This window comes from Nerophis ophidion, linkage group LG03 (genome assembly GCF_033978795.1).
Source record: "Nerophis ophidion isolate RoL-2023_Sa linkage group LG03, RoL_Noph_v1.0, whole genome shotgun sequence".
Lineage (NCBI taxonomy): Eukaryota > Metazoa > Chordata > Actinopteri > Syngnathiformes > Syngnathidae > Nerophis > Nerophis ophidion.
The window spans coordinates 126,770-141,409 of record NC_084613.1 but is presented as its reverse complement, the minus strand read 5'-3'; the positions used below and the strand labels follow the sequence as shown (position 1 = coordinate 141,409).

Below are 14,640 nucleotides of genomic sequence, written 5' to 3'. Positions count from 1 at the left end.
TGAAAAATTAATAAGTAGATCAAATTTCAAAACCCTTAATTATTACCTGCACATTATTATGTTCGCTTCACCACCTATTTACAAAAGTAGCCTTGTTTGAATTGGGCATTCATTGTCTTAATGGGTTTCCATTAGTAAGAATATCTGTTAAGTAGATGGAGTTAATGGCGTGTAAATAGATGGAGCACTTATTAGTCTTATCAAATTGTCTGCAGGTGTGAAATAGAAATGTGTCGCTTGCCTACACCACTATGTGATTGTGATTTCCTGTCTCACACACTCGCTTGCCAGTGCTTGATCAAAGGCAAGCCAGTTTCCTCCACACAGAACACTGTCATTATTTGAATATTAGAAAACACTGCTGCAACCTGAAGTTCCTTGTTAATGTTCACATTCTTCATTCATGCAGAACACACAGGAGTAGGGTGAGCTGCACTTTACATGCACACACTAACCTCATGTTTCCTCTGCAGGTTCTTCCATTACCTATTTGGTTACCATGGCTACCTTAGGTGTCATTTTTGTCAACCTATTTTAAGAAACTATCATCTCTTTCCTCATGCACTGCACTGCACTACACACACGCACGCACATGAGTTGGTCTTGCAGACACTACACTTGCATGTACCATTTAACTTAAACATTTGCTTCCCTTTTGAATATTTTTTGCCAAAATGGTGGTTGGTGCATGCAGAGAGTACACATATATTCCACATCTGGTATTTAATAAATAAATAATACAAATATTCAAACTGTGACACTAACTATAACAACACAATGATAATGTTTTAGTTTGCATTGACAATGCTTAACAAAGTTACACTGAAGCACGTCACATTATTACCATTGCACAATTCTACATGTCCTAAAAAGAGTTTATTTAAACCTAACACGCCGGATGTTGAAATAAAAATTAAATATAAATGTATTTCTGTGTAGGCCCTGCGATGAGGTGGCGACTTGTCCAGGGTGTACCCCGCCTGCCGCCCGATTGTAGCTGAGATAGGCACCAGCGCCCCCCGCGACCCCAAAGGGAATAAGCTGTAGAAAATGGATGGATGGAAGCTTTCTTATTTTTTTTATTTAAACCTAACACGGTAGATGTTGCCCCTCTCTGAGTGTTGTGGAGAGTTATAAAGGACTGTATGGTTCTATAAAGGTAGTCTCATTCGCCCCCGGGACGTCGGTCAGGACACAATGGACATGACAGTTTGTTTGTCATATGGCAGTTTACTTGTTTAGTAGGTAGGTTGACAGGCATGGCAGGTTACATTGGATTGGCTGAATGGTATAACACTGGTAAGTATTGGTGGTTCAGCAGTAAACAGATAAGAACATCATAACCAATTAGTATAGAATACCATAGCCTACGTAGTAATAGTACATATCACCTTAGTGCAATAATACTGTATATCATGGATACACAATATAGCATATACCGGTAATAATTGGCATTTAGTACACATTAGCTTCACCAGTTAACAGTAAGCCCTGCCATACACACTACAGAATAGCATCAAACCAAACACTCAAATAACATCATCCCAACATTTAACTGAACTTAAATGTCTTAACTAGACCGCAAGGTGTCACTGTACGCTACAGAAGGCACGTAAACGTGGTGCTTGTGACCTGCCATGCAGGATAAGGTGCTCGCTTACAAGTACAAAGGAACAAAATGTCCAAAAATGTTCTCTTTGAAGAGATAAAGGACTGGTACATGAAATACATTGTCTAGACGCTGTAAACAGGGCACGCTGCGCGCCAAACAATTATATAATTAACTTATGTTCGTCAGTGACGCACCAGGCACCGCAGTGTTTTACACTCTTACAAGTTGTAGATTTATATACAGGCAACAAATGTAAATGACGGGCATTCACCGCTCTGTGCTCTGTTTTGGTTAGAATGAATAAGCGCGCCCCAAAATGCCTTGCGCTCTTAAGGTGGACTGCTCATAATAGTCTCTTAAGGTAGCACAGTGTTTGGGAACCTTTCTAACCCCTGAGCTGCCACCTTAACGGGGTAGAGGAGTTTGCGTGTCCCAAAGATCCTAGGAGCTATGTTGTCCGGGCCCAGGAGCTATGTTGTCCGGGGGCTACTACGCCCCCTGGTAGGGTCTCCCAAGGCAAACTGGTCCTAGGTGAGGGATCAGACAAAGAGCAGCTCAAAGACCTCTATGAAGAACACAAACAAAGGACCCAGATTTCTCTCGCCCGGACGCGGGTCACCGGGGCCCCCCTCTGGAGCCAGGTGGCGGGCCTATCCCCATGGGGCCCGGCCGGGCAACGTGGGTCCCCCCTCCAATGTGCTCACCACCCATTGCAGGGGACATAGAGGTTGGGGGCCATGTGAGCTGGGCGGCGGCCGAAGGCAGGGCACTTGGCGCTCCGATCCTCGGCTATATAAGCTAGCTCTTGGGATGTGGAAGATCACCTCGCTGGGGGGGGAAGAAGCCTGAGCTAGTGCGTGAGGTGGAGAAGTTCCGGCTAGATATAGTCGGACTCACTTCGACGCACAACAAGGGCTCCTGAACCAGTTCTCTTGAGAGGGGCTGGACCCTCTTCCACTCTGGCAGTAAGAGGCCACGGGTTGGGTTGGTAATTCTTGTTGCTCCGACTCATAGCCTGCACATTGGAGTTCAACCCAGTGGACGAGAGGGTAGCTTCCCTCCGCTTTCGGGTGGGGGGAGGCGTCCTGACTGTTGTTTGCGCTTATGCGCCAAGCCGCAGCTCAGCGTACCCACCTTTTTTGGATTCACTCGAGGGAGTAATCGAGAATGCTCCCCCGGGGGATTCCCTCGTTCTACTGGGGAACTTCAACGCTCATGTTAGTAACGACAGTGAAACCTGGAGAAGCGTGATTTAGAAGTATGGCCGCCCGGATCTGAACCCGAGTGGTGTTTTGTTATTGGACTTTTGTGCTCGTCACAGATTATCAATAACAAACACCATTTTCAAACATAAGGGTGTCCATATATGCACTTGGCACCAGGACATCCTAGGCCGCAGTTCCATGATCGACTTTGTAGTTGTGTCATTAGATTTGCGGTCTTATGTTTTGTACACTCGGGTGAAGCCAGGGGCGGAGCTTTCTACCGATCACTACCTGGTGGTGAGTTGGCTGCGATAGTGGGGGAGGATGCTAGACAGACCTGGCAGGCCCAAACGCATTGTGAGGGTTTGCTGGGAACGCCTGGCAGAGTTTCCTGTCAGAGAGAATTTCAATTCCCACCTCCGGAAGAACTTTGAACATGTCACAAGGTAGGCCGATTGGAGCTGTGGCCGCAAGGTGGTTGGTGCCTGTCGTGGCGGTAATCCTCAAACCTGCTGGTGGACACCAGCGGTGAGGGATGCCGTCAAGCTGAAGAAACAGTCCTATAGGGCTCTTTTGGCTCATAAGACTCCAGCGGTGTGTGGCTTCAGAAGTCGCGGAGGCAAAAACTAGGCCATGGGAGCATTTCGGGGAAACCATGGAAAACGACTTCCGGACAGCTTCGAAGCGATTCTGGACCACCATCCACCGTCTCAGGAATGGGAAGCAGTGCAATGTCAACACCGTGTATGGTGGGGATGGTGTTCTGCTGACCTCGACTGCGGATGTTGTGGATCGGTGAAGGGAATACTTCGAAGACATCCTCAATCCTACCAGCACGTCTTCCTATGAGGAAGATTGATAGATAGATAGATGGCTAGTACTTTATTGATTCCTTCAGGAGAGTTCCTTCAGGAAAATTAAAATTCCAGCAGCAGTGTACACAGTTGAGATCAATTTAAAAAAGTAAAAAGTAAATAATGGGGGTTTAAATGGAAACAAAATAGAGAAATATTACAATAAGAATGAAACTAAAAAGCAACAATGGGAATAAAAATATAAGGTTAAAATAAGAATATAACAAGAGAAACTAGGCAGTAGTGACCATGTTATGAAAAACGTATTGCACTGTTATTGTTTTGCAGCCCCTGACATCCTAATATCCCCCACCCCCTCGCCAGAGAGGATTTGTACAGTTTAATAGCGTGCGGGACAAAGGAGTTTTTAGTCTATTAGTCCTGCACTTGGGATGAAGCAGTTTGGCACTGAACAGGCTCCTCTGGCTACTGATAACTGCATGCAGAGGGTGACTGGCATTGTCCAGGATGCTCACTAGTTTGTCCACAGTCCTCTTCTCTGCCACCTTCATCAGTGAGTCCAGTTTCATTCCGATTGTAGAACCGGCCCGCCTGATTAGTTTCTCCAGTCTGGAGCTGTCCTTCTTAGATGTACTGCCCCCGAGCACAATACCATGTAGAACAGAACACTGGCAACCACAGACTGGTCGTACATCCACAGGAGTTTTCTACAAATGTTGAAGGAGCGCAGTCTCCTGAGGAAGTACAGCCGGCTCTGCCCTTTTTTGTACACGTGGTCCGTGTTAACAGTCCAGTCCAGCTTATTGTCCACCCAAACCCCAAGGTACTTGAATGAGTTCATGGTATGTACCTCAACTTCCTCGATCACAATAGGTTGTGACCTTGGACTCGACGTCGCAAAGTCAATGACCAGCTCCTTGGTCTTTGACGGATTGAGCTGCAAGAAGTTTGTGTGGCACCAGACAGCAAAGTCCCTCACCAGGTTCCGAAACTCCTCCTCTCTGTCGTCCCTGATGCACCCGACGATGGCTGTGTCATCCGCGTACTTCTGGGCGTGACACAGCTCTGAGTTGTAGCAAAAGTCAGCGGTGTACAGGGTGAAGAGAAGAGGGGCCAGCACAGTTCCCTGCGGTGCTCCGGTACTGCTGATCACAGTGTCAGACGTGATGTCCTTCAGTCTGATGTACTGTGGCCTGTCGGTGAGGTAGTTCGAAATCCAGGCTACCAGGCAGGGGTCCACTCGCATTCTGTCCAGCTTGTCCTGGAGGAGGCGGGGCTGGATGGTATTAAAGGCACTCGAGAAGTCCAGGAACAGGATCCTCAAAGTGCCATTTCCCTTATCCAGGTGTGAGTGGGCTCGGTGCAGCAGGTAAAGGATAGCATCCTCCACACCAACACCTGCCTGGTACAACTGAACGCATCATGATTTGCCACCTCAGTAGAACGCATGTCTAACTCTGACATAGTCATAGCAGAAAAAACATTATGTGAGTTGTCTATTATTTTAAGAAAATTGCTATGTGTACAGGGATTATCCAGCCTAGCGCTGGCTAGTTCTAATTTAACTGACTCTTAACCTAGACTAGCAGGCTCTGTAATTGCCTGTGACCGGGCTTGCTCTAGTGCAGTTGGTCAAATGTGGCTCAACAAGAAATCTATGTTCCGAGACAAGATGATAGCGCCTTCCTGGTTAGGGTGAAGGCCGTCTCTCATCAGCAAGCCAGGTTTTTCCCCAGAGAGAGGGCCAATTATCAATAAACGTTAGTCCCTGTTATCTGCAGAAGCTAGCCAGCCACTTGTTAAGCGAGACTAATCTGCTATATCTCTTATCATTGCCTCTCCCAGGCAGGGTGCCAGAGACGAATACTCGATGTCTGGACATCTTTCTAGCAAGATCACGAGTTCTGGCTATGTTTCTCTTTGTAATCTCTGATTGTCTCATATTAACGTCATTGGAGCCAACGTGTATAACTATGTTCGCATAACTAGTGGTGCGGTTAGCCTGTTGTACGTGTTTACTTGGACTGTTGCGAGTTAGCTCCCTAAGATTAGCTTCAATGTCAGGTGCTCTGGCCCCGAGAATACACTTAATTGTGGCTGGTTTGCTAAGCTTTACGTTTCGGGTGATGGAGTCCCCTATGACTAAAGTGTGGTGCCCGGTTGACTGGGGTCTCGGACTATTATGCGTCTCAACCAGTACACCGTAGCTTGTAGGCCGCTTAGGGCTGCTACAAGCTGGGCTAGTTAGCTCGCTACAGCTAATGCTAGCAGATGTGTCCGCAACACCTAAAGTTACGAAATTACACTGCTCTAACTGGCGGACACAGATCCCTAGCAGAGCCAACCTATCCATGAGTAAGGTGCACAAAGCGCAGGAAACCATGCTCACAGAACTTTCTGTCGCCGAGTGGAGTGCCAGCTGTCTCAGGGAAGCGGTGGTCATGGTGGCGGGGAAGTAGCTTCCTTCAGGCCGGCGCTGCCTTTATCCGCTAGCCTCGTTAGCTTAGCAGCTAGCTAGCTGAGGGCGGAGTGGTGAGACAGAGATCGGGTGATTTGCAAGTTAAATGGAACAATTAAATATGTTCGAGAAGTTGTAAAGAAAGCTGCAAAACAGTTAAAAGCACACAGATAGAACAATACTTAGCTTTTTTGCAACAAAAGCAGTCAGCGAGCAGTCACTCACGTCTCTTATGTACTACCTCCCCGAGCACTGGATTAAACTTCTTGTACACCACACTATGTTTTATTAATTTTGCTTCAGGTGTCTTTTAGACACAACCTAATAAGTGCTGAAAAAAATCTAATCATTTCCAGATCGAGATTTTTTTTAATCCAATTTTAAATTGATCTATAATTTACAAAAATCTGCACAATAAAAAATAAACATTGTTTTTTTTTCCTCCACCTTTACTGACTGCACATATATGTCATATACATCATGTTGTGACACACACACACTCCATGCTTCCCTCTGCTGTGGGAGCGCGCAGAAGCTCCGCTGGGAACACCAGACACGCACCCGCGCTCATCAGGCAGACTGTGCCCACTCTCCGCCGCAGCCGGCGGCAATCCACGCCTGACATAGCTGGCGTTGATGAAGGACGGCAGTATGAAGACGGTCGACGCTGACTCATCGACGTCCGAACGTAAATCTACTACCCGTAAGATGCACGTCTATGACTACCTCCTGATCTCGCTCGTTGCCTGTTTCCTTGTGCCTTTTGTTCCCCTGATCCCTGTATCTCCCGCTCCTCCCACAGCGCTCGTGTCACCACTGCTGTTTCCCTCCTGGACCTGGTTTGCCTTCCCCGATCCTTGACCCTGCTTTTGGACTTTCGGACTCTCTCTCCTGCCTTTGACCCCCGCTTGGACCTTGGACTTCCCCTGGCTTCTCTCCCCCTCGGATTTGGACGCTGAACATCCAATACGCACCTCAACAAACCTCACGGTATTCACATATGGTAATTCCACACACAGTCGTTCATGCAGACACATAGTAGCATAAACACTCCACGTAATCATCAAGTATTCAATAAACCACACTGTAAAAAAAAATTCTGTAAAAAAACGGTCATCTACTGGCAGCTATGGCTGCCAAACGAAAACCATAAAATGAAAGTAAAACATTGTAAACCAAATAATGATCAAAAACATATTTACAGAAAATTTCATGAAACGTTTTGCGCAGAAATATCGTACTTTTACAGATTTTTACTAAATGATTAAGATTAACCACCTTAAATAAAGTGATGATGCAAACAGTTCTGCAGAAAAATACCTTTTCTCTACAGAATTTTTCCAAAATATTACAATCAACCACTTTTAATGAAGTGACAATACTGGCAGTTTCACAGAAAAATACCATTGTTTTACAGATTTTTTCTGAATTGTTAGGATCAGGGGTCTCACATTCATTTTACCGGGGGGCCACTGGATGCAGGAACTTGGTGCAAAGTGGGTTCACCTTCTATGAATGGCAATCCAACCCTAACAACATAATTACCGATCCTACCGATTTTTCCGCGAGACTTTGGGTGACCCTCTCGTAGGATTGACCCGATGTTTGCCCGGGCAAATACATCACGGGCGTACCGTGACAGCGCTTTGACGCCCTCTGCATAACAACATAATTACCGATCCTACCGATTTTTCCGCGAGACTTTGGGTGACCCTCTCGTAGGATTGACCCGATGTTTGCCCGGGCAAATACATCACGGGCGTGCCGTGACAGCGCTTTGACGCCCTCTGCATTCATTCGTTCACCGAACCATCAGCGTGCCGACTTAAACACGTGATATGTATGGCTTTAACGGACACATGTTGGTGACTGCAAGACATAGTCAACACCCATACAGGTCACACTGGCGGTGGCCGTACAAACGACTTTAACACTGTAACAAATATGCGCCACACTGTGAACCCACATCAAACGAGAATGATAAACACATTTCAGGAGAACATCCCCACTGTAACACAACATAAACACAACATGACACATACCTAGATTCCTATGCAGCGCTGACTCTTCCGGGCTACACCCCTGCTACCACCCAACCCCGCCCCCCTCCGTGCGTCGGTTTAGGTGGGCGGGGTTTTGTGGTGGGGTTGTATATTGTAACACATGGGATTCTGGGTATTTTTTTCTGTTGTGTTTATGTTGTGTTACGGTGAAGATCCATCCATCCATCCATTTCCTACCACTTATTTCCTTTTGGGGTCGCGGGGGGTGCTAGCGCCTATCTCAGCTACAATCGGGCGGAAGGTGGGGTGCACCCTGGACAAGTCGCCACCTCATCGCAGTACGGTGAAGATGTTCTCCTGAAATGTGTTTGTCATTCTTGTTTGGTGTGGCTCCGCAGTGTGGTGCATATTTGTAACAGTGTTAAAGTTGTTTGTACGGCCACCGTCAGTGTGACCTGTATGGCTGTTGATCGAGTATGTCTTGCAGTCACCAACGTATGTCATATTACAGAGAAAAATGTTAAATTGTTAGTATGAGCATAAACTTTTATAAAAGGGGCTACATATATTTTTCGACTTGAATGTAAAAATACGCATGAATATAAAAAAAATAAGATTTACCTAAAAATTACATATACAACTGTTAGATTGTTAGTATGGACATAGACTTTTATATAACAAGTTACGTATTTAATTAAAGTAATTACTGTAATTTTACATGAATTTGAAAGTAATTTGAGAAAACAGAAAATGATATGTATAATTAATTCGGTATTTTTCTGTAAAAAAAAATTAAATATACAAAGTTTGTCATTACTGGCATATTACTTAAAATAACAGGCGGTTTGTTCATTTATAGATAATGTCTTCAATTCTACAGTTTTATAACCTATTTAAAAAAAAATTGAAAAATTACAGTAGAAATTTAGAGTATATTAACCATAAAAATAGTTTCGGGCAGAAACTATTAAGGATGGTTTGTAACGGGACAGACCTTCTACTTGTCAGGACCTCATTGAGTTAGCACTATTATTTGACCAACGCCTTCTTGAACGGAAGGCAGAGAGGAGGAGCGACTATGGCAGTAGCACAGCTTCAGCCAAACACTCTCGCTATTCCAACCAAACCCTCAACAAGCAGTCTGGCTCAGTTGGACCAGTTCAAACCACACTTTCTGCACCTATGCAAATTGGCAGGTCACAACTTACCTTCGAGGAATGGGAACGGAGGTTCCAACTTCACCTCTGTCTTTATTGTGGCCGGGCAGATCATCTCGTATGCAACTGCACCTTTCGGCCAAAAGATTAGGCTCACCAGTGAAGGGGATCCTGGTGAGCCATACTACTAACCCCACAACCTCTTCTCGTAAGAATCCTAGTATTCTGTTTCCGCGAGTCTGACGTGGGAAGTTAGAACATTGTTTGTAGACGCATACCTGGACTCCGGAGCCGACGAAAGCTTCATTGACCTAAGGTACGCCCAAAAAAAGGGTATTCCATTAATACCGCTTGAAAATGTTGTGTCCGCCCAGGCTCTAGATGGCCATCCCCTGGGCCCTATTTAGCACCGTACTAAATCTTTGTCTCTCACCCTCTCTGGCAACCATACAGAAATCATCAGCTTCTGGGTTTTGGACGCCCCCGTAGCCCCTCTCGTCCTAGGCCGGTCTTGGCTAATCCAGCATGATCCTCACATCTCTTGGGCCACGGGTAAAATTCTGGCCTGGAGCAACCACTGCTACTCTAATCGTCTCAAATCTGCAGTCATTCACCCAGATAAACCTAGACCAGTGTCACTTCCAGTGGACATTTCCCGAGTTCCCAGAGCATACCACGATTTAGCAGCCGTGTTCAGCAAGGACAAAGCATTGTCTCTTCCACCTCACAGACCTTATGACTGCTCCATCGATCTCATCCCTAATGCAATTCTTCCTGGCAGCCGACTGTACAACTTGTCACTATCCGGAAAAACAAGCCATGAAGGACAACATTTCTGAGTCCCTTGCCTCTGGATTCATCAGACCTTCTAAGTCCCCTGTGGCTGCTGTTTTTTTTTTTGTTAGCAAGGACGGGTCACTTTGTCCTTGCATTGACTACCGTCAACTGAATTGCATAACTGTTAGAAATAGATACGCTCTACCTCTACTTAACTCTTCTTTCGAACCACTTACTCCAGCCACCATCTTTACAAAATTAGATCTCCGCAACGCTTATCATCTGGTCCCCATCAGGGAGGGAGACGAATGAAAGACTGCATTCAACACTCACCTTGGACATTTTGAATATAGGGTGATGCCTTTTGGTTTGACCAATGCCCCTGCTGTTTTCCAAACCCTGATTAACGATATTCTTAGGGATATGACTGATAAATTTGTTGTGGTTTACCTTGACGACATATTATTTTTTTCCAAAAATCCTCAGGAACGTCAACAACACGTCCGTCTTGTTCTTCAACGATTACTAGAAGACGTGAATCTTCGTCAAAGCAGATAAATGTGAGTTTAATTCCTCTTCTGTTGAGTTTCCTGGCTTTGTCATCAAGGCTGACCCCAAGAAGGTGAAGGCGGTAGTGGAGTGGCCCCAACCCTCTACCTGTACCGAGTTATGTCGTTTTCTGGCCTTTGCTGGATTCTAGAGACAATTTATCAAGGACTTCAGTAAGCTGGCCGCACCACTTCATGCACTCTCTTCCACCAATGTACCTCTTCGGTGGAACCAGGAACCAGGTATGGCATTCTGGTGCCTGAAGAGGAGCTTTTCATCCCTGCACCCATCCTGGTGTACCCTGATCAAGACTGCCCATTCATAGTCGAGGTAGATGCTTCTGATTCGGGAGTTGGCGCAGTGCATTCGCAACGCTCCAAGCAGGACAACAAATCCACCCCTGTGCATTTTTTCGAGACGCTTATCTCCTGCAGAGCTCAATTATGATGCTGGTAATCGGGAGTTACTTGCTGTTACGAGGCTTTAAAGGAGTGGAGACATTTGTTGGAGTTGGAGGGTGCTAAATATCAATTTCAGGTTCCTATTGATCACCGTAATCTTCTCCATGTCCGAGCCGCCAAGAGGCTTAATGATCGACAGGCCCGTTGGTCCCAGTTTTTTGTTCACTTCAACTATGTTCTCTCTTTTAGACCTGGATCTTGTAACACCAGGGGCGGAGCTAGAGGGGAGGCCAGGGTAGCACTGGACCCCCCTGAAATCTGATTGGACCCCCCAGGTGCCACCCCAGATCATTGACATATCGCGGCACCGCACGTCTTGTCGGAAGGAGCCAGTTGCATTTTTAAATCAGTGAAGCCTATTGACTGCTAAGTCCCTCCCGTACAGTAGTTGGCGCTATGTACCACAAAGCTTTGCGAGCCACGTTCATTAGGGGAGAAGAAGAATCGCCATTGAAGAAGAGGAAAATTTAAATTGGAGTCGGTTATCGTTGCTGGAGACCGGAGAGCCGGAGATCAACGAAGGTACAAAGAAAAAGAAGGATAACCTTCTCGTCGTAAAGTAAGTTTTACGGTGGTGTCCTAATGAGTCACTGTTTAAAATAACTTTTGTAGATAGAAGTTTTTTTTTTCTACAAGCAGAGAGCCACGGCATTAAGCAAACGTTAATGTTACATCTCATGGCGTCTTGCTTCCAACAGCCGCTAACGTCTCGTTTAATTAATTTGGGTCGCTATTTATATTTACGTGTTTCTCCAATGATTGTAGAGCAGTGGTTCTCAAATGGGGGTACGCATACCCCTGGGGGTACTTGTAGGTATGCCAAGGGGTACGTGAGATTTTTTGAAAATATTCTAAAAATAGCAACAATTCAAAAATCCTTTATAAATGTATTTATTGAATAATACTTCAACAAAATATGAATGTAAGTTCATAAACTGTGAAAAAAAATGCAACAATGCAATATTCAGTGTTGACAGCTACATTTTTTGTGGACATGTTCCATAAATATTGATGTTAAAGATTTCTTTTTTTTTGTGAAAAAATGTTCAGAATTAAGTTCATGAATCCAGATGGATCTCTATTACAATCCCCAAAGAGGGCACTTTAAGTTGATGATTACTTCTATGTGTAGAAATATTTATTTATAATTGAACACTTGTTTATTTTTCAACAAGTTTTTTGTTATTTTTATGTCTTTTTTTTCTCCAGAGTTCAAGAAAAGCCATTACAAATGAGCATTATTTTGCACTCTTATACAATTTAATAAATCAGAAACTGATGACATAGTGCTGTATTTTACTACAGTATCTATTTTTTTTTTAACCAAAATTGCTTTGCTCTGATTAGGGGGTACTTGAATTAAAAAAATGTTCACAGGGGGTACATCACTAAAAAAAGGTTGAGAACCACTGTTCTAGAGGAATGAACCTAGCGGAGAATCAGCCAGCCAGCTAGCTGTTTCATGCTCTGTTGTAACGTAACGTTCACATGGTAGTTAGCCTGCTGTCAACTAACTGAAAAGTCTGAATATTAAACTTAGGTCTACAGTGGTTTATTTGCCCAGACATGTTTTAGGCTTGAAGTGGAGATTTAATAACACTGTGATTGTAAGTGATGCCTGGAGTAACGTTAACAAGACTTGCTTATTTTTTCATAGGGTCAGTTGAGAATGAAAAGGCAGGGGGAGAAGATTTATGACCTCTTTTTAAAAAGAAGCAAGTCAGGGTCGGGAAAAGATGAGGCAGACAGACAGCCAGGATTCAGGTCTGCCAGCAGTCCTGGCAGCTCCCATCCTGGGACGAGTCAGGAGGAGAGAGAATGTGATGCACACAGCCCATCATCACCAGGTCAGAGCATAGAAGCAGTCACATGCTCACTTGAGTAATTTTAAGTTACAGGGTTACTACGCTGGTATGGAAAGTTTGGAATTTCTACATTTCCAGGTCTGTAGTAATATGGAAGATGGAAACAATTGTATGGAAATATATTTATACTTATCTGGGTTATCTTAAGATTTGTGGGTTAATTATTTTGCATACACTACCTATCTACAATCTTCTGGAAATAATTTGGTGACTTAATGGCATACAAATTCAATAATGATAACACATGATTTCCATGATGAATTGCATAATTTATTCACATGATATACTCATCTCAAATGTCACAAATTATTGGATTCTTTTTTAGATTTTTTTTTTTTACTGAGAAGTCTCCGTATTAGGGTCTGGAAATTTCAAATGTGTAGGAACCCCTAAGTTTATTTTTAGATGTTCTGAAGTGTTGGTTACTGATGTGTGTTGTTTTTTTATGGTGGTTGTATGTTAATTTAGCTTACACTAATATTTTCATTTTTATACAATGTAGTTCCATTAGACACAGAAGAAAAAGAGGGCAGCTCCCTTCCTGGGACTAGTCGGGATAGAGAACTCACAACACAGCAAAGCCCATCTTCACCAGGTCAGAGCATGGACAGAAACAGTCACATGCTCAGTTCAGTAATTAAGTTGCCAAGTTGTGTTTTAAATTTTCTGCATTGTTAATAAACTGCAAATTATATATACATAAATTTCATCTCCTGAGTGCTTAATATGTACATTTCAACATTTGCCGCTCCAATTGCAATTGATAAGTCAAGAAAACAATTAATTGTTATAGTCTGTGAAATAGCCTTGGCCACCCCCTGGCCACCCCAAGGATAAAAGTCTAGCTCCGCCACAGTGTCACACCAAAGTTGATGCACTCTCTCGCCAGTTCTCGGAAGAGACACACACACACTACGTGCTTCCCTCTGTTGCTGGAGCGCGCAGAAGCTCCACTGGGAACACCAGACACGCCCCCGCGCTCATCAGGCAGACCGCACCCAGCCGGTTGAAATCAACGCCTGACCCACCTGGCATTGATGAAGGACGGCAGTATAAAGACGGTCGACGCTGACTCATCAACGTCGGAACATAACAGTTCAGCAGCCAAGAGAAGCTTTTGTAACCTGTAACTGTTTTGAAAACGTTTTATTAAATTGTTTATACCAAATCACATATTTTGAGAATATTGTTGAATTTGTAATTAATTCGAATCAAATCGCCAACCTAAAATTTGGAATTGGATCATGAATTGTTGTAAGAGTCACATCCCAAATAATGATAAGTATTGATTGACTCAACAGTACACTACATTAGTGTACCAGTACAGTAATACTGTATATATTATTGTGGTGCACAATTGTACCGCATGCATATTCAGAGGTGTTTCTAATATTTTGACAGCTAAATAGAGACCTGACTAAATTTGCAAATAAGACTGTTTAATTTGCTCGTGTTTATCCTAATAATCGAGTACTCTGAACAATGCGCACACAGTGGGGGAAATGATGCCTTTGTCATGACATCCTGCTGATGGCTTCTATTTCTCTCTTGACGATAACAACAAACAACTCACACAATGAGCTTGGGGGGAACAAATGGGGCCCCACATACTGTTAGTTTAGATTACTATGCACGGCGTGACATGTTTTATGAAGCTTGAAAAGAGGCAAAATCGAGCAGACATGTCGTCAAACATCATACCCAGACTAACATAATGATTTTCCAAGGCAAGATCATT

The 14,640-nt window shown here is 44.2% G+C and overlaps 1 long non-coding RNA gene across 6 annotated transcripts; it reads left to right on the top strand.

Annotated features, from left to right (window-relative positions):
* Positions 1-342: 342 nt before the first annotated feature.
* Positions 343-13,816, top strand: LOC133548880 (uncharacterized). Of its 6 annotated transcripts, none has more exons than XR_009805993.1 (5): positions 343-425; positions 6,623-6,793; positions 6,893-7,080; positions 10,514-10,587; positions 11,227-13,816. It is a non-coding gene; the product is annotated as an uncharacterized LOC133548880 (long non-coding RNA). The 6 variants fall into 6 exon arrangements; XR_009805994.1 differs by having other exon boundaries at positions 6,893-7,093; positions 12,695-13,816; XR_009805991.1 differs by having other exon boundaries at positions 6,893-7,093.
* The last annotated feature ends 824 nt before the right edge of the window (positions 13,817-14,640 follow it).